Source organism: Macrosteles quadrilineatus, unplaced genomic scaffold, assembly GCF_028750875.1.
Source record: "Macrosteles quadrilineatus isolate MER2022 unplaced genomic scaffold, UCM_ALF_1.0 Scaffold_47__1_contigs__length_942521, whole genome shotgun sequence".
Taxonomy (NCBI): Eukaryota; Metazoa; Arthropoda; class Insecta; order Hemiptera; family Cicadellidae; genus Macrosteles; species Macrosteles quadrilineatus.
In genome coordinates, this window is record NW_026542640.1 from 916,613 (window position 1) to 936,755 (window position 20,143).

The 20,143-nt window shown below is 34.5% G+C and overlaps 1 protein-coding gene across 2 annotated transcripts in view; it reads right to left on the reverse strand.

The window, feature by feature from the left end:
* LOC129005961 (fatty acyl-CoA reductase 1-like) overlaps nt 1-19,418 on the reverse strand; it is a 73,425-nt gene extending 54,007 nt beyond the window's left edge. For both annotated transcript variants that reach the window (XM_054435034.1, XM_054435036.1), the window contains exon 1: nt 19,279-19,418. The gene's annotated coding sequence lies outside the window, so the exon portion shown is untranslated. The remainder of the gene's footprint in view (nt 1-19,278) is intronic.
* Between the last annotated feature and the right edge of the window lie 725 nt (nt 19,419-20,143).

Consider the following 20,143-nt stretch of genomic DNA (forward strand, 5'->3'; position numbering starts at 1 on the left):
TAGGAGTTATTTTTCAAAGTTCAATACTTGTATATGTTATTATTAGTATAATGTAGTATAATATTTAGTTATGACTTGATCTTCACACATAGAAGTGAATTACCAAAAACACCAATGATAGGGTTCAATTATTTGATCTGTTTAGGCCTTTAATAACTGATTTTTAACTGTAATTAACCTAAAAAGTTTTTAGTTAACCTCCTAAAATGGGTTTTTCAAGGTTTAAAGTTACTCAAGTAGCCTACAAGTGATGAAATTTGAGCTAACTAAAAACAGAGTTTGTTAGGTTATGTTGGTTAGCTAGGCTTTTGTACTGTCTAAATACATTAAATAACTAGTTTTACTAAGCTTTAAAAGCTGTCACCATCTGTAATAATCAGATATAAATGTAAATTTTCCAATCTCGTAGTCAATCGTAAGGCTTAGTTCCAGCGTTCAAACTGTTATTGATAAATACCAAACAAATGGAAAACCCAGAGGTTCTAACATAATTTAAAGTTAATACAACACAAAATCAACTAATTATCATGATAAATTAACAGTTATTAAAGTCAATAATCTACAATCGTTGAACATTTGCAACTGTAGTAGTACTCGGTAAGAAATTGTCATTTTTTACAGGCCTATTTGGCAGTATAGGCCATAAATGAAGTTATTTTAACTGATGGGATGTATTATACTCAAAACCCCATATAAATACCCAACTTTTAATGGCAAAATCGTAACATTCTGTCGATAAATAACTGAGATAGGGCCAAAACAGTATGTCTCGGAAAGAATCTACGAGTAACCTAGAATTTAGCTCTGTTTTGGCCCTGTTCTTAGTTTTAACATTGAAACCAAAGGTTTTTCACCATATACTCATACAGTATGTTGGTTACAATAGTTATACGAGGTTAGACGATGCAATTAACCATGAAATGATTTTAAAGGTTGTTATACTGGCCTGCGAGTGATTAAATATCTGACTCTAACATAAGAAATCTACTCTTAAAGTGACAAATACTTTCACAGTGTTGTTTTATCTGCAAATGTGTACAGTCTAGTCCATTTTAGACCTGTATATATTACATTAACCGATGGCAGTAGATCACATCTGTTTACAATTACACACTCTATACACTACATCAGACTGGTGTATACACTGTAAATTTCCAAAAAAATACTCTATACACAATAATTTAAGCGTTTAAAAGTTGATGTCTAGTGAAACTCTCTTGAACACAGTCTCATTTGCAACATATGCTGTATCTATCAGACTTATACTTACCATCTGCAGTTTAACTAATTATTCAACTGTTTTAACTTATTCTTCAACTGTTTTAACTTAATTTAAGCTGTTTTAACTGGTTCTCCAGCTGTTTTTAGTAAATTTAAGCTGTTTTAACTTATTCTTCAACTGTTTTAACTTATTCTTCAGCTGTTTTAACTGAATTTAAGCTGTTTTAACTGATTCTTCAGCTGTTTTAGCTAATCCTTCAGCTGATCAGATGTCTAATACATCCAAATACCTCTTATTAACTCTCACAAGCCCTTAAATACAGCTTAAATAGCCTCTACAGGCTTGGGCAGAGACCCAAACAACAATCTACCTAGTTCAGTACAGTGTCTGGGAAGTGAACAACATCTTAATCTTGTGAAGATGTCGTCGTCTTATGGACACTGTACTGAACACAGAAGGAGTATTCTATTTGGTTCCTATTATAAATCTCCCCCCCTATAATAGGCTTCAACCCCTAGGCTTCTAGAGGGGTAGTTTCTAGAAGGTTCCTATTGAGTATTGGCATCTACGTGTAAATTAGGTTACTAAAGGGTTAGGTTCTAGAAGGTTCCTATTGTGTAGAGAGTACTGGTTAAATAACAACAATTGGATACAGTATAATTATTTTATTTATAGACATATATTCAATATATACAGATTAGCTTACATTTCCAAGAGTAGGTAAACCATCAGATGCATAAGCATTATCAAACTTCTTATTCTTATGAATGAAATATATTTTATTAGGATTACTTTGAGGATAACTAGCACTTCCACTGCATAATATACTACCTCCAAAAGATTCACCCTTAATAATTATTTCTGTATTTATACCAATTTCTGCACATGCTTCTACATTTTTACCATCCTTGGACCTTTTTGGAAATAACCCTAAAGCTAGACCATCTACAAAACTGAGTGGTTGGTTTGTTCTAATTGATCTAAAAAACATATTGTTAATAGTGGCATCTTCATATTTAACTATCTCATCAGTAGAGCCACTAATTATATATGTGGCATCATCAATTTTCCCAGAATCAGCTAAATCAATATTAACATCATATGGTTTGTGTTGTACTACAGAATTATTGTGAAATGCATGAGATCTATTATGAAATAACCCATCTTTTGGTTTGTAAGTGGTTTGATAAATTAGACCTATAGTAGTTGCAGCATTAACCCTCAAGGTAGACATTTCAGTGGCTGGAGGTAAATATATATTTGCATCTCCGATTGTAACAGATGTAGAGCTTGTAGTGTCATAACGACTAGTAATTTTTTTATAAGTAACTCTGTTATCGACTACTTTCAATTCTGATATAGCACCTATATTATCTTTATTTACAATAGTATAACTAGTATTTGCAGATAAATCACAAATTGGTTTACCATATAGAAATGTAGGAGTTATATTACTACCTAACTCAACAGGTCCATGCTTCTCAAAGCTTCTCCAAACACCCAAATAATGGTTTGGAGTTATATTTCTCATACTAACAGAATTAGTTCCCTGAATACTTTCATTAGTAACACCTAAATTAAAAATTTTAACAGTTACTTGCTCCACATAAGCAGTATGAAATGAATTAAGGATAGTGTTATATTCTCTCTCTGTAATATAGAAATATAATTTCTCCCAAGGTAAAGAATGGAAAAATGCTTTAATATTTGTAAATCCTTTACCATTGCTACTTGCATCAGATTTTTTATATTCAAATAATTTACTTTCTAATCCAATTTCAAATGACTTATTAAACTTCCAATTAGTTATATAACTAGGTCTTATTCCTTGTCCCATATTTATAACTGAGGTAACTGGTTGAGAAGGTGCAATATGCAATACATCACTATTTTCATCATTACCATCTACTACATCCATATCTGTATTAAATTTAGGATATAATGTACTATGTAATAAACCTTCGGTTGTTTTTTTAAGTCCAATTCCTACTTGACCTGCTAATTTACCAAAAAACTCAGTATATGAATTTGGTTCTATATCACTCAAATCGTTTAAAAAAGTCTCATCAGCTTGTTGAACTAACTGAAATGCTTCTTCTTTGTTACCTGTAGATTGGAAGGAAGTTGATGCTTGTTGATAAGCTCTATCGTGATGTTGTGCTACTTCATCAACTCTGTTGGTAGGTGGTCCATTATCTAGGGGATTTCCAGGTCCAAGGTAGTTGTGTCCAGGAAATAATAATCCTCTAGTAGTTCCAATGCCAGAATCTGTTGTAGTGAAGAACTCCTCGTTGGAGATAGATGTATGACTTGAAGTAGGTAGTTCTTTTGGATTTCCTACAGAGTTGCTTCGAAGTCTTGATGATTTACTCTGTTCACCTAAAGATAGGCTACGATGTCTAATTGGTTTAATAACCTCTTCTGTCCTTGCACGACTTCGAAATCTATCTTCTTCTTTATCTTGATCACTGTCTCTCTTCCTTTTGTTTCTTTCTTTACTCAACTTTAGTCCTAACGTTTTCTTCGACTTCTCAGCCATTTAATGTGCTTAACACAATTCAGTTCTTATATATACTCTAAAGCTGATTACCATCCTGTCACGTCTTTAAGTGACCTCACGTTTTACTACTAACGTGATATAACTATAAATCTGACAGTCTTGAATGATACCTACACTTAATACACTCTGTATATAACTCTTATCCCCTAAGACCTCTAATATAGGGGTTAATTCATAAGGGTTAGAAACTACCCTAATTATAGGGGTAGCCTATTATAGGGGGGGAATTTATAATAGGAACCAAATAGAATACTCCTTCTGTGTTCAGTACAGTGTCCATAAGACGACGACATCTTCACAAGATTAAGATGTTGTTCACTTCCCAGACACTGTACTGAACTAGGTAGATTGTTGTTTGGGTCTCTGCCCAAGCCTGCAGAGGCTATTTAAGCTGTATTTAAGGGCTTGTATAGGTATTCTGTTGTTTAATATGTATTAGACAGCTGATAGAAGATAAACCTGCTGAAGAATTGGTTAAAACAGCTGAAGAGATAGCTTAAATTTAGTAAAAACAGCTGGAGAAACAGTTAAAACATGCCTTACAGCGTTTAAGGTCTAGTATAATAGGTCTATGGCTATTTAATGCAACTCTTAATGCTTAAAGGTCAAAGTATTTGAGCTCTTGTGTAGATTTTGATGGATAACACAGGTCTGATTAAGAGTTTGACAGGTATTGGTTCAATAGAGTAGCTTACAAGAATTGTACTTTTTAACGCTTAAGTTATTGTGTATAGAGTATTTTTTTGGAAATTTAAAGTATGTATACCAGTCTGATGTGGTGTATAGACTTTGTAAATGTAATCAGATGTAGTTTATCACCATAGGTTAGAGTATATGGAATGGTAAGGCATACAACAGATTTGAGAGCTAAAACTCACTAAAATACTCATATAAACCCCTATTAATAGATGAGAGATACTTCTAAAGGCTTGAATGTGTTATGTATAGCTCAGAAATCTACTATAGAACATAAATGTGAAGGTAAAACCTCACTGTGCAAGTATTTGCCACTTTGAGAGTAGATTTCTTATGGTAGAGTCAGATATTTAATCACTCACAGGCCAGTATAACCACCTTTAAAGTCATATCATGGTAAATTGCAGTGTCAAACTGCATATACCTGTTTCAACCAAAAGACTGTATGAGTACATGGTGAAAACCCTTAGGTTTTAATGTTAAATCTATGTACAGGGCCAAAACAGTGCAAAATTCTAGGTTACTCGTAGATTCTTTCCGAGGTATACTGTTTTGGCCCTATCTCAGTTATTTATCGACAGAATGTTATGGTTTTGGCATTAAAAGTTGGGTATTTATTTGGGGTTTATGGTATAATATATCCCATTACTTAAAATAACTTAATTTGTTACCAATACTCAATGTTAGGCTAGTAGAATTGCTAAACAGAACTAATCCTACACAGTAACAACTGAATTTTGTCTGATAACTCTCTTGACTTTTGGGATATATCAACTTTTATATTCATCATTATAATTACTTGATTTAATGTAAAGAGTCCAGAGATAATGTTTGTTATTATTATATTTGTAAATCTTCCTCATTCTTGGGTAAATACTATGTAAGGTTAAATACCTACTTGGTGGATCAAAAATCAAAAAATATTCCCATCTCTCTGTCATTAATGGTACTATGATATCTGATTAGCCTTGTTTAAACCTATTTTCTTAAGTATTCCAACCTTATAAGCATCTAATAAACAACATAACCTAACAAACTCTGTTTTTAGTTAGCTCAAATTTCATCACTTTTAGGCTACTTGAGTAACTTTAAACGTTGAAAATCTCATTTTAGAAGGTTAATTAACAACTTTTGAGGCTAATTATTACAGTTAAAAATCAGTTATTAAAGGCCTAAACAGATCAAATAATTCAACCCTAGGAGTGGTGTTATTGGTTGTTGACTTTAATTGAAGAAAATCAATTCACTCTACACATATCTAAAGCTTGATTATATCACTACTACCTACATATTACACAGCATTATGTATATATTATATCTAAACTCAGTTAATATAATAAAAGGTAGGAAAAGTGAAGGTAAATTTGTATTTTTATTTGATTTAAATTAAACACAGTTAGTTATACAATAGCAGACAATAAACTCACTCTAGTTCTGAAGCTGCTTGAATTGAAAAAAGATTGACTACAAAACAGCTGTAGAGTCAGGTTGACTACAATAGAATAAAATATTCCACTCGGTTGGATTTGGTAGTATAGTATGAATGTATGTAATAAACTTTTTAGCTTTCAAGAGTCTAAAAACAAGTACCATAGTATGGGGTAAGATAAACTACATACGGTAAAATTATTACTGTGACAAGATTTCATACCAAAACTCTTACACTTTTATATGTATATACCTATCTTTAAAACCTATTCAACAGTATAAATCATATTTTATTATAATTCTAAGACGATTGTAAACTGCTGTAGCCTACTATTAAACAGTTGTATAGGTCAGAGAAGATTCAACACGGTGGTATTTCTCAAGACTGCTGAATTGACAAACTGGTGACGTACTAACTGCTGACATATGTTCGATTGGACTATAGCCCGTTTCACTTGACTTGGAGGCTCTAAAACCCTTTCTACACCTCAAACAGCTCTTAAACAGCTCTAAAACAGCTTAATAGCCTCTGCAAGCTTGGGCAGAGACCCAAACAACAGATCATATAGTTCAGTACAGTGTCTGGGAAGTGAACAACATCTTAATCTTGTGAAGATGTCGTCGTCTTATGGACACTGTACTGAACACAGAAGGAGTATTCCAAACCTACAATCTACCTAGTTCAGTACAGTGTCTGGGAAGTGAACAACATCTTAATCTTGTGAAGATGTCGTCGTTCCACTTAAGCCCTCTTTCAGCTGTTTTTAGTGGTGGATACATGAATTATCATTTGTTTTGCATTTGTTATGAACTACAGCAAGTAACTATATATATAAAATAAAATAAAAATATAATGTTTTTTTTTTCAAACCTGCTAGGTTAGAATTGAACCCATGAACCTCTCCAACTAGGTTAAATTCCCTTAGCATATATTAGAATCAAACCCGTGAACCTAACACTACCATAAATATCACCCAGACCAGAAGTGATAAGTTAGGATTGAACCCGTGAACCTCCAACCAAGACAGGATTGAACCCATGAACCTCTCCAACTAGGTTAAATTCCCCTTAGCATATATTAGAATCAAACCCGTGAACCTAACACTACCATAAATATCACCCAGACCAAAAGTGATAAGTTAGGATTGAACCCATAAACCTCCAACCAAGACAGGATTGAACCTATAAACCTCCAACCAGGAAACTACCCCTAACAACCCCTAACATTCAAACATATATGTATTCACTACCTATGAGGATTAAACTACCACTCTAGGGGTAGTTTGTCCACGATCGCTGGGTATCCTACTACAGTTATATAGATATTAACAAACAACCCATAGTTAAAAACATTAGTTAGTTAGTTAAATACGTTAGTTAGTTAAAACATACATTAGTTAAAACAATAAACATTAACAGTAAAATGATAGCTAAACAATTATACATATTACAGTATTCAAAGAAAAATAACAGATTATTAACATTAAGGCAGTAAATCTATTTCCCATAAGAGCCCATGTTACGCCTCAAGTGCCGGCCCTAACTACTCGGAGGCATGTAAAATCCAATTATTGTATTATTTAAGACGGAAATATTTGAGTCACAAAGTTATCATCAAAAAATCAAATAATTCATTATGATCATTTTAATATTCAATTCATATTCCCAATACAATTTAACTGCACTGTACAGTAAAATAATTATAGTTTATTCTTGCTCTATGTGCGACTGGGCCAATTTGGTAATCATGATTTCCTTTCTTCTATTTTTCATAACTTACCTTTACTCTAGTCCATCTGAATCCACCTCAAGTCCCAACATGACCTTTTGAGTATTATTACAATATTTAAAGAAACGAACAATCTTTACTTTTTTGTTTTTATTCGTAATTTTAATTATTGAAGATTTTATTTGTTGTAAATTATTCGTTCAAACTGGGCGCATGACAGTTAATTAAAATTCAATCAATACGTACAGTAAGGCTTTCCAAAAACAAAATATCTTTATACATTAATTGTCTGAATAATACAAACTGTAGCTAGGGAACCAATAACAAAGGACTCTTTGTGTATGAAATATACGGAACAGGTAATCATAACCTCATTGACAAAGCATTTGCTGTACGAAAACAAACAAATGTACATGATTAGTTTAAGTCCATGCAACTGCTACTACTTTGTTTTGTAAAAGCGTGTGCGTGGTGGATCGCGTGCGTAAATCTATAAACAAAAGGCGAAAAGCCTATTGTTGACAGTTCCGGTAATCTTTTATTGTATAGCTTCATGGCAATCTATATATAAAGCCAAAAGTACCCATGAACTTTTGAGAAAACTACAAGTCACACCCCCATAAACCATATACTTAAAATGTTCGTCATGACGAGAAACCTTGCGCAAAACTATCCATTCTTTCATAAATTGCCCTTTAAGGTCATAATTGCTTTCCAAAGGGAACTTTCCATATACTTAATGTTAAAAATACCTCAGCTGTTCTTATTTGTATGTTATTCAATTTATTACCTTATTAAAATCGGGTGCGATTTTTTGTTTGTAATGCAGTAATCCGTTTAGTTTATTTCAGCTTAACTTAACCAATCAATAATTTTATTAATACGTATGAAGTCAAACGGGGTGAAGCCCGTGGGTAACAGCTAGTTATTTTAATATCTGAAATTCCAGACACGGTTATTAAAGAGATAATACATTGGCTCAGTTCACAAAAAATAGTTAACACAAATCATTAAAGCTAGAATGATTTCTGTATAGTTTAATAGAGAATTATACATAAGCTGTATTATTAACAACAATGCCAATTAAATATAACTCAATTTTATCACATTCATGTAGTTTGTAAACCTATTTATGTTCGAGAATGAAATTATTTGAAATAAAAATCGAATAGAAACGAAAGGGTATTAATTGTTTCAACTAATAATTGAAAATAGATTTGCCTGATGCAAACCCATATTAAGGTTATCAAGCTTCTATCAATAGAAAACAAAAATCAAAGTTTATAACAAGTTTAGACAGGAAATGTACAAAGTAAAGTGGAAATTATATAATTAATCGAATGGAAAAACTGCACTTAAAAGTTTTGTTTATGTATTGACTGTCTTTAAGAACAGCAAAAAGCTATTGAAACATTTCACTGATTTGATATCTATTTTGTGGCTATGCCATAAATTACTTTAGAAAAATACCAACCAACATTTTTCAGTAAAAATATATAAAATATCTTAGTATGAAGTAAAACAATGTCATGGTACACTATTTTTTAAATTTATATTATTGAATGAATTCGTTTGGTATTTATTGGTGTTAAAATCCATAAAATTAAATAAAACGTAGAAGAGAAGTAAACAATAATAAATATATATTTAAAATTCAATTAATTATAATTGTTAACGGTAAACAGTGGATTAATTCACTCTATTTAAACATAAATTAGTTAATTAAATAATGTCTTCATTACCTGACCTGTCCAAACAGTGATGAATTAAAGATTAATACACGCTTATATGTAGCTTTGGTTAAGGAAATTGTTATTACACTTCGTTTATGTAAATCATTATAAATCAACGTTTAAAAGCCCTCCCTGAAAACCCCCGTTTTCTTTATGTTTAATACTGTCTAGTGTAAATGAAGGTTAATTTATTGTGGTAATGCCTTGGTTTACTGTAGCAATTAATGTTTTAATCCAAACCAAACTCAGTGACTGACAGGAGACTGGAGAGGTGACAACACAATTGCTTTTCAAGTAACTTCCACAAACTGTGTGGCTTGTACAGTGAAGCAGCCAGATTGGGAAGAGATGATCACCAACATTCAAATATAACTTTGAAAAATACAGTCAGACTCAGCCAATCTTATAAATCCGTTTAAATTCTAGGTCCTTATATTGACCTACTAAAAGAATGCAAAGAAAGCATTAAGTAGGCAATGTTAACTTTATTTATTCAGAGAAAGGGTTAAGCTCAACATAAATTCATCTCTTAAATCGTCCTTTTAATTGGAAATCATCCATCCTCAGGTACCTTTGCGGTAAAAATAGTTCAAATAGTTTACAAAAATGAATGTGTGCAGGCCAATGGAAAAAACGTAAGACATGCACATTACATTATTTATTACGACCATTTCGGTTTGAATAGACTAGAGAACGGATCCTATTTGTCACAAGTTTAACAAACCTTTACAATAATAATAGCTAATAATAGCTCAGATTATGTATATTTTAGAGCAGAGAAGAAAAAAAGTGCGGTCGTGTGTCATACTGATACAATTAAAATCTTGATTTTTATTTAATTTTTCTAGGTAGGTGTAGACATGAGAAATATATACCTATTCTAGTTTTCAAACAAAGAAATTACCCTCCAAGGACTAAAGTATTACTTGAGAAGTGCATTTAGCTAGGTCAAGAAAACCATTTTAAATATTGTAAACTAAGATGGGTTTCTTGATTTTTACAACATTGGTAAATTTACATGTTACATGTTACATAAATATCCATATAAAGCACTGCGTTCTAAGAGTTGTTCAAATATATTTCTTATTCTTATTATTATTAGATGGCAGCAAATTAACTCCTTCATAAGATCGTAGCCTGCTAAGCATCTAAAGAATTCTGCGAGAAATCATCATCCATAACATAAATAAAAGGGTTTGTTTTCGTTGAGAACTGAATTAAATTCATTTATTTTTCCAAAACTTGATTTTTTGGTGGTTGTCTAAAAAAAATATTTATTTCAAAATGTATAGTTATCACCTTTGAAGCCTATTTTGTTCACCACTTAGTTTATTCTTATTGAAATATTTTAACCTACAATTATATCACATTATATTAAATAAAAAATCTAAACACTTTGTAGGGACAAAATACTCATTGACGTGATGGTACATTTCTAAACAACTCGTTTGAGAATCGCGTCCTTCTTTATTGAGCGGAGCGAGCGAAGCTCTTATACGTCGACTCTTATGCATTTCGTAATACGCAAACTCCTCCTAGACGGCTGAATCAATCGTTTTCAAATTTTGCATGGTGATAAAGACCATATCGGTGAGTGCCAACATCTATATGGCGTTAAAAAAGTCTTTCAGGAATCCGCCCCACTGGGTCTCAAAGTTTCAATGTATTTCTTATGGAAGCAGTATTTGACACATAAACAAAGACATATGATCAGCTGTTTTTGAATGCAGTAAATAAAGAATAGATAGCATTATTCCACGGATATTAGAACAGAAACGGTATGGATCATAAATAATAAAATGACGACACTAGCATGAGGTACGTGACGTAGGAAGTGGTGAAGGAAGTAGTAAAGGTTAGCAGTCTGGAGTGTGGAAACTGTTTATGACGATTAGATTAAGGTATATGCATTCCTAAGATTCTATGGGAAGGGATGAAAACAGGTCCACGACGTAGGAAGTGGTGAAGGAAGTAGTCAAGGCGAGCTGTCCGGAGTGTGGGAACGGTTAAAGTTAAATTAAATAGCATGGTGATACTGTTCGCTGATGACACGGCAGTTGTGACCACCGGCAGTACGTGGGACGAGGTGTACGGTTCTGCATCGACAGATCTCCACAATTTAAAATCTTGGTTTGATTATAATACACTTACAGTCAATGTTGGAAAAACTAAATGTCTTCCTATTTTCCTTAGAAATAACTTTGGACTAGGTGAGAGATCTTTGAAGCTGCACTGCTGCGGCGATGCACTCGCGATTGGCTGCGCATGTGGAGTGATTGAGCGTGTGGAGCAGTATAAGTATTTAGGGGTTGTGATCGATAGTAAATTGACTTGGGCTCCGCATGTTCAATACGTCAAAAACAATGTACGTAAGCTCATTTACGCATTCACGCAGCTTCGGGAGGTGCTTTCGAAGCAGCAGTTACGGACCGTGTACTTTGCCTACGTGCAGTCGGTGTTGCAGTATGGTATCCTGGCTTGGGGTGGTGCCCTTCCCACTGTTCTGGAACCACTTTCTGTCGTTCAACGATCTGTTATAAAAACTATCTTAAATAAAAACTCTAGATTTTCTTCCTTGCAACTGTTTTGCGACTTTCCAGTTTTAAACATTCGCCAATTGTTCATAAAAAATCTTCTTATTTTCATAAAACTTTATAAATGTTCGGGTTTTTCTCCTGTTCAACATCGTTATTTGACTAGAAGTAACATTAACTTCGGCTTTTCTTTTCCCAGACTTTCCCAATTCAACCCTTAAAACTATACCTTTTTACGTTTGTCATACATTGTATAGAAACTTGCCTTCACATATACGAGAGGCGGAGAGTGACAGCGTCGCTGTGTTTAAGCGTAGAGTCATGAGCTGGCTTTTAAATTTCGGCAGGGAGCAATCAGAAGGATTACTCAAATCGTTGTACTCATAATTTTGTTCAGTTACATTCATCACTAAATCACTTTTTTTCCTTCTTTGCTATATACCACTTACAATCAGTAAATTTTAATTTTGGATGTTTCGATGCAGTTAGGTTTTTTCATTTCTTTCATTTCTTTCTTTTTCATTTCTTTCTAGGAAGTGGTGAAGGAAGTAGTAAAGGCAAGCAGTTCGGACTGTGGAAACTGTTTGTGACGATTAGATTAAGGTATCTGCAATCCTAAAATGATATGGGAAGGGAGGGAAACAGGTCCGCGACGTAGGAAGTGGTGAAGGAAGTAGTCAAGGCGAGCTGTCCGGAGTGTGGAAACTGTTTATGACGATTAGATTAAGGTATCTACAATCCTAAAATGCTATGGAAAGGGAGGAAAACAGGTCCGCGTTGTAGGAAGTCGTGAAGGAAGTAGTCAAGGTGAGCTGTACGGAGTGTGGGAACTGTTTATGACGATTAGATTAAGGCATCTGCAATCCTAAAATGCTATGAAAAGGGAGAGAAACAGGTCCGTGACGTAGGAAGTGGTGAAGTAAGTAGTAAAGGCAAGCAAATCGGACTGTGGGAACTGTTTATGACGATTAGATTGAGGCATCTGCAATCCTAAAATGCTATGGGAAGGGTGGGAAACAGGTCCGTGACGTAGGAAATGGTGAAGGATGTAGTAAAGGCGAGCTGTTCGGGGCGTGGGATCTGTTTATGACCATTAGATTAAGGTATTTGCAATCCTATGATGCTATGGGAAGGGAGGGAAACAGGTCCGTGACGTAGGAAGTGGTGAAGGAAGTAGTCAAGGCGAGCTGTCCGGAGTGTGGGAATTGTTTATGACGATTGGATTAAGGTATCTACTATCTTAAACTGCTATGGGAAGGGAGGGAAACAGGTCCGTGACGTAGGAGGAGGTGAAGGAAGTAGTAAGGTGAGCAGTGTGGAGTGTGGGAACTGGAAACCGTTTGTAGCAGTTAGATTAATGTATCTGCAAAGCTGAAATGCCATGAGAAGGGATGGAAGCATGCCCACGACATAGGAAATGGTGAAAGAAGTAGTAAAGGCTAGCAGTGCAGAGTGTGGGGAATGTTTGTGGCAATTAGATTAACGTATCTAAAATACTAAAAGGACATGGAAAGTGATGAAAACAGGTCTACGACGTGGGAAGTGGCTTAGGAAATAGTAAAGTATGAGCATAGTGTGAGAATCGTCTGTGGCAGTTAGATAAATGTATCTGTAATCTTAAATGTTATGAGAAGGGAAGGAAACAGGTCTAAGACGTAGAAAATGGTGAAGCTATTAGTAAGGCTAGCAGTGCAGAGTGTGGGAACTGTCTTTGGCAATTACATTAATGTATCTGCAATCATAAAATGCAATGGAAAGAGAGGGAAACAGGTCCACGACGTAGGGGGTGGTGAAGGAAGTAGTAAAGGTGAGCAATGTTGAGTGTGGGAATTTATTAATGTATCTGCAATACTAAAATGCTATGGGAAGATACTGTAGACTGTGTAGGTTAAAATTATTACGAAGCACGAATCGATACATATTTTAGATATATGCAATCGTTTACAATCGAAATTTACAACTGAGTTGACAGCAACTGATTTTTACTCCATAGAGGCTAAAAACGATTTTTACTCCCTAGAGAATAAAAATGCTACTTTAGACCCGCAACACATGCATTAAAAACTACTGTTTTTACTGCAGTATGACAAAAACAATATAATATGAACCCTTGATGACTCCGCTCAATTTTTTGGATGCCTCTGCGAACGCCACCTAGTTTCAGACACAAACGCAGTTACGGAGGCCTATAACAAAGACGATAGTCTCAATAAAACCAAATTACTTACTTTTTTACTTTCTAGAACTTTCCCTTAACGATTCTAGTGGTAATTACTTTTTTTACGATATCCAACTGAGGCTAAACGAGCAATCTTGAGTTGCATGTGATTCCTCAGATGTAACTCAAAATGGCTCATTTTGCCTCAGTATTAACATAGATTAAACATACTCCCTAAGGGAGTATGTTTAATCTATGGTATTAATTAGTGGCGTTGTGCTGTTTTTTTTTTGCGTTTTGCCTTGTATTTGAAAATATGGATATCAGTTTTTCAATTAATGTCTGGATTACCTAGGATATAGCCCTCATGAACACATCTAAATATGTTCAACTCCTCCTGCGGTTTCTTTGTATACTTCAACCTAACTTTACCTTGGTAAATTATAAATATAAAATCTATTTGATATTATAAAATAAACAATCATGTTATAACGTTAAAAATATATAAATATATAGTGACTGGGAGGGTGCCGTCGTCCTGTAATCCAGCTACCAGGAGGTCACGAATTGTGGATATTTATAGGAATGCACTTCATTAATTACCAAGGCAAAAATGTGGTTCGGATTCCACTATAAACTGTAGGTCCCTTAGTTGCCATTACCTGTATAGGCTATTGACAGCTGTGTCTAAGGAATATGTCGGCCTTAGTCACTAACAAGACTACAAGATCGCGCCACTCATTCTACACTCATCTCCATTCATATTTGGCTTAAAATACCTTCTTTGTATGGTCGCCATTTCAATGAAAAGTATTAAAGTATTAAGTATTATAATCAAATTGAAAGAGAGTGTACTTTGGCATAACGCTTAACTGGCATTTGTAATTAATTTTAAAATTGTCTTCAAATGGAACCACGTACACTTTGATGAAAAGTTATTGAAATCTAATAATAAGGTGAAGTATGAGTTCATAAACTATGAACAACCCAAAAACGAATACCTGTATGAATTGACAAAAAATATGAATGCTTGACAAAACTATTTGTTGATGATACTCTGAATGAATGAAATGAAATGAATGAATTGAAAATCGTCTTTATTCTTAAGCGTTTTTCATATTACAACATATGTTTTTCAGAACTACTCACGTCAACATAAATAACATAAAACAATGGCAACTTTAAAATCTTAAGTTAGGCTAATTACAAATTAAAATATGTTCTCTATTCCTTTTTATTTTACCATTCTTCAAGCCATCCTACTAATATTATAAATGAGAAAGTTTGGATGTATGGATGTATGTATGTTTGTGACAAGTAAACGCGAAAAATACTGGTCGGATTGGGCTGAAATTTGGTGTGATAGCTCACATTCCCGATTAACATATAGACATATTTTTTTCTCAAAAATCCTTTCTTGCTCCGCCCCAGTGGCTCTAGAGTTTCCCATGTTAACCTTATGAGAATTCATATTTAAAGGGAATTAAGGAATTTTGCCAGCTGTTCCTACTACACAAGTTTATTCTATGATATTCAATAGCATTAAAAGGTTATAAGGTTTACCAACAGGGTGCAGCACTATTAATTCTTTTTACATTTATGACAACAGCTAATTTGAACCAAGCAGCAACAAAGCAACAAAGCTGTGAGAACTTAACTTTTTACTTTCTCCCCCTATACCATAGTATATGGAGAAAGTATTGTTTTCGTCAAAATTTTCGAGTTTGAGTGGATATATTCGTTTTGGGTCCCCCTGGACCCAAAAAAGTGGTTTTCGAAGTGATGTCTGTGTGTGTGTGTGTTGGTGTGTGTGTGTGTGTGTCTGTGTGTGTGTGTCTGGATGTGTACAGAGCTAGAGACTACACCTGTGGTCCGATTTCGATGAAATTTGGTATGTAGGATCTTATCCACGGTATCTCCAGGCGATTTTTTCATTTTTTTGAAATTTTGATTTTTAATGGGGATTTTCCCATAAAAACCCATAAAAAACCGGAAAAATCAGATATTCTCAAAAATGGCCCGAACGATTTTGATAAAAATTTAGTATGTTGTAGCCCTTTAAATTCTGAACAAAATGGTACAAATCCCATTTCTGTAAAAATTACGGTTCAAAAGTTATAGTAAATTATGTTATTTTCCCATAAAAAACCCCATAAAATAACGAAAAATAGGATTTTAGACAAAAATCCGGTTTTGATTTAACATAGTATGTTATGGTCCTTACAATTTTGATAGTTTTTTTTTCATTTTTTAGAAATTTTTATTTTTAATTGGGATATTCCCATAAAACCCCATAAAATGGCGGAAAAATCGGATTTTCCCAAAATTGGCTCGAACAATTTTGATAAAGATTTAGTATGTTATAGACCTTTAAATTCTGAACAAAATTGTACAAATCCCATTTCCGTTTACTCTCACCGCTTACACATGATAAAGGTTGTTGACAAACTTATGGGAGAAAGTATGTGTCAGAATGCTGATACCGTTTATTTCTTTTTTCTATTGTTTAGGTGCAGTGGTACAACATTATGGCTATGGGAGATGTGCTATATACTGTAATAGTTTACCGTGAATTATAGTAAACAAACTTTTCTTAAAACGAGTCCTCTCCCATTGCAAACGCAAAGCACGAGTATAACTGCATTAAGCATACTTATACGCCAACCCCGTTCGAAGGACGGGTACTCTGCTAGTTTGTTATATATTTTGTAAACGACTTTTCACTGTCCAACATTCCTGGCTCAGTCCTGGATGACAATATATTCCAGATTTTAGGGGCAAAATAAGAAAACTTACAACGGTCGGACTCACAGCGCACACGGGGCATCTCCAGCATGTCATCCTGCCGTGTGCATCGGGATCGCATCTCAGAGCGAGCTCTCAGTCTTACCTTCAGGTACTGAGGTCTCTCCTCTGACAGTAACCTCCGGATGATGCAGGAAGTGCGTAAAAGGCACAGGTCAGCAAGTTGGCAATAAGCCAATAGATGTGAGGTCTGATGAAATTCGATCAAATTTTCGCAGATCGCAGACGTACCTGACGCACATGTTTTGCACCCTCTGCATCCGACTCATGTCTCCCAGTGATATAACATTGCCATACACTAGAAGACAGTAATCAAACACAGACAGTACAAGTGCCTGCACAAGCCGAAATTTAGTGGGTTTGGGGAACAAGTCACGATGCCTGTACAGCATTCTCAGACGACCTAGTGCTCTCTGGCATGCGTAACTCACATGATCAGAAAATGAGAGCTCAGGATCGAAATGAAGTCCAAGAAGCTTGGGAGCTTTACACTCTTTGAGCGGAATTCCACCAAGGCATACACCAGACAGGGGCTCGGACCGAACAACCCTGCTGACAGAAAAAGTCACCAATGAACATTTGTCTCTGTTCAGTTTGATGCCATGGGACATATACCATGCAAAGACAGAATACAAATCAGAATTGAAATCAGAGACTGCCTGATTTGCTGGGTCAGCGTCATGCTGAAAAGCCACCTGAGCATCATCAGCGTATGAATACAACCGACAATGACGCAAATCTCTTCCTATAGATGCGGCAAACAAAGTAAACAGGACAGGTCCAAGACAGCTGCCCTGTGGGACTCCTTTGGACTGTTGCAAGGGGGCGGAGATCTCAGATCCAACTTTGGACTTTTGGCATCTTCCGTTCAAGTAGGAGTGAAACCACGACACTACCTGCTGGTCAAATCTGTAGTGATACATCATGGCCAACAGTAGATCGTGATCAATAGAGTCGAAGGCTTGCGAAAAATCCAGCATTGCAAGAGAAGTACACCTCTTCTCAGCTCTAGCTTTTATGACATCATCACAAAGCAGTAACAGAGCAGTTGAAGTATTGTACCCCCTACGAAAGCCAGACTGTGTTGCTGGAATTATTGACTCCATCTCCATGAACTCAACCAACTGAGAGACAACAATAGTCTCCAAGACCTTGGAGAGAGCGGGTAACACAGAGATGGGGCGAAGATCGGCCAAAGAAGAGGGAGCACCAACTTTGGCCAGAGGAATGACAATGGCTTCCTTCCAGTCATCCGGAAACACCCCCGTAGCCAACGAAACATTCAACAGGTGGGTGACGGCCTCAATACAGTACGGACTTACCATCTTTATCATGCTGATCGTTATCTCATCAGTGCCAACAGCCATAGAGGTGATCTTGTTTATGGCATCTTTTACTTCTCTTACTGTTACTGCTCTAAAAGAAAATGTGTTTTCTACACTCTGAGAAATGTTATTTAAGTAATAATCAAGAGTTTCAAAGTGAAATTGAGAGCCTGTCCCCATCATTGAAAAATGTTTATTAATTTCATCTGGATTTCTAAGAAATGATGGGAGTTCAGCATTTTTTGCCTTAATTGCCCCACTCATCTTAATATTTTTCCAAAAATCCTTAGTATTTGAGCATTTTGCTAATTCTCTCTGGAAATAATTTCGTTTGGCTCTTCTAATAGCACTGTTTAGAGCATTTCTAGCTCTACAGTATTGATCTTTGCCCATGTCGTTTCTAGAAATCATTAGCTTTTTCTTCCAAAAGTTATTTTGCTTTGTGAGATCCATAATATTTTGGTTTCACCACGGTGCTTTCTTTCTAGTAACTCTTTTTGTTACTAATGGGGCATTTCGATTAAACATTTCTAATTTTCTACTCTGAACTTTATACATCAAAACCAAATTCAACTTCATATAAAACTCCAGTTTCACCACACAGATTTGAAATCTCAGAAGCATTCACGGTCGATAAACATACTACAAAAATATACTCACATAATTTTCAAACCTAGTTCATTTAGCAGTTTAGCCTCAGTCTCTAAACCATCATTCACACTGTCAAACGATTCTAAGGGAACACTTTGTTCTTCTTTCGGCTTGTTTCTTGAACATCAAACACAATATGCCGATAATGTCGAATATTTTACTTTAAATATAAGAAAAACACTTTTCAGAATAATATTTTTAGTCGCGATTCTTCTAAAAGGTAACTTACAATACTATATTTTTGTCGTGATTAATAGTGTACATTTTAAACGTTACTCATTCATGGCTATAATAATGCAAGTTGGTCCGCTTACTCACTTAATAATAACCAACGTTATAAGCGGTAAGAAAAATATTTTAATGTTGTGAGAAATGTTTTTAAACGGTATAGCATAATTAAATCTAATTATTTGTGTTAATATTTAATCTAGTAGTACCTGGGGACCGAGCCATGGCTTGGTGTAGTTTATTTCGATTGTAAAAGCAGTAAAGGAAACTCGCGTATTTTCAGCTAATTTTGGATTTTATCATTTAAGTTTCAGTGGAATTTCAATTTATAATAACAATCATCACATAATAACAGCAGTAAACCAACTAAGATTGCAATTAATCAACTGCGTATCCCTTAAGGCCAGTTGACCTTGTTTATGTAATCAACAGACAATGTCAACCGTGGAGATATGGCTAAGTTAGTGGAGATATTAGTGTAAGCCATTAGTCTGATTTGATTACAAGACTTTCCTATGGATTATTTCTTAATAAATAAAAAGTTTTAACTGTTTATATTTAAGTTCTGCATTAGAATGTATAATACTCTCTATTTTGGTTGACAAAAAACCTTAACAATTTCATAAACAAAAAAGTATTGAATATTTCCACAGTAAGGCTTTGTCATATTTTATTACGAAAAGGTGGATATTATGGTTTTTCACTTAGTATAAACAAATAATAATACAATGGCACTGTTGGTAATAATAACGTATTATAAGTGTTTCGTAAATCATGTTCCGAAGTTTAGGAGTTTTGCGGCTTTAATAAAATACGTATTGTAATAAATATATATTTCAACAACAATTTGATAAATACTAATACAGTACTTAATACCTAGTGTAATTTCTCATAGAACCATCAAAAACATATAGAAAAATACAACCTTTAGTAAACCCGACAATTGCACCCCAATCTCTCACACTTTAAAAACTTTGTTCGAAAATATTAGGTTAATCTATACTCTTGTATCAGTGATCGTATGGATCTTGCTTTCAACCCTGCTTAGCAGTCGAAATGCTATCTTCAAATGCA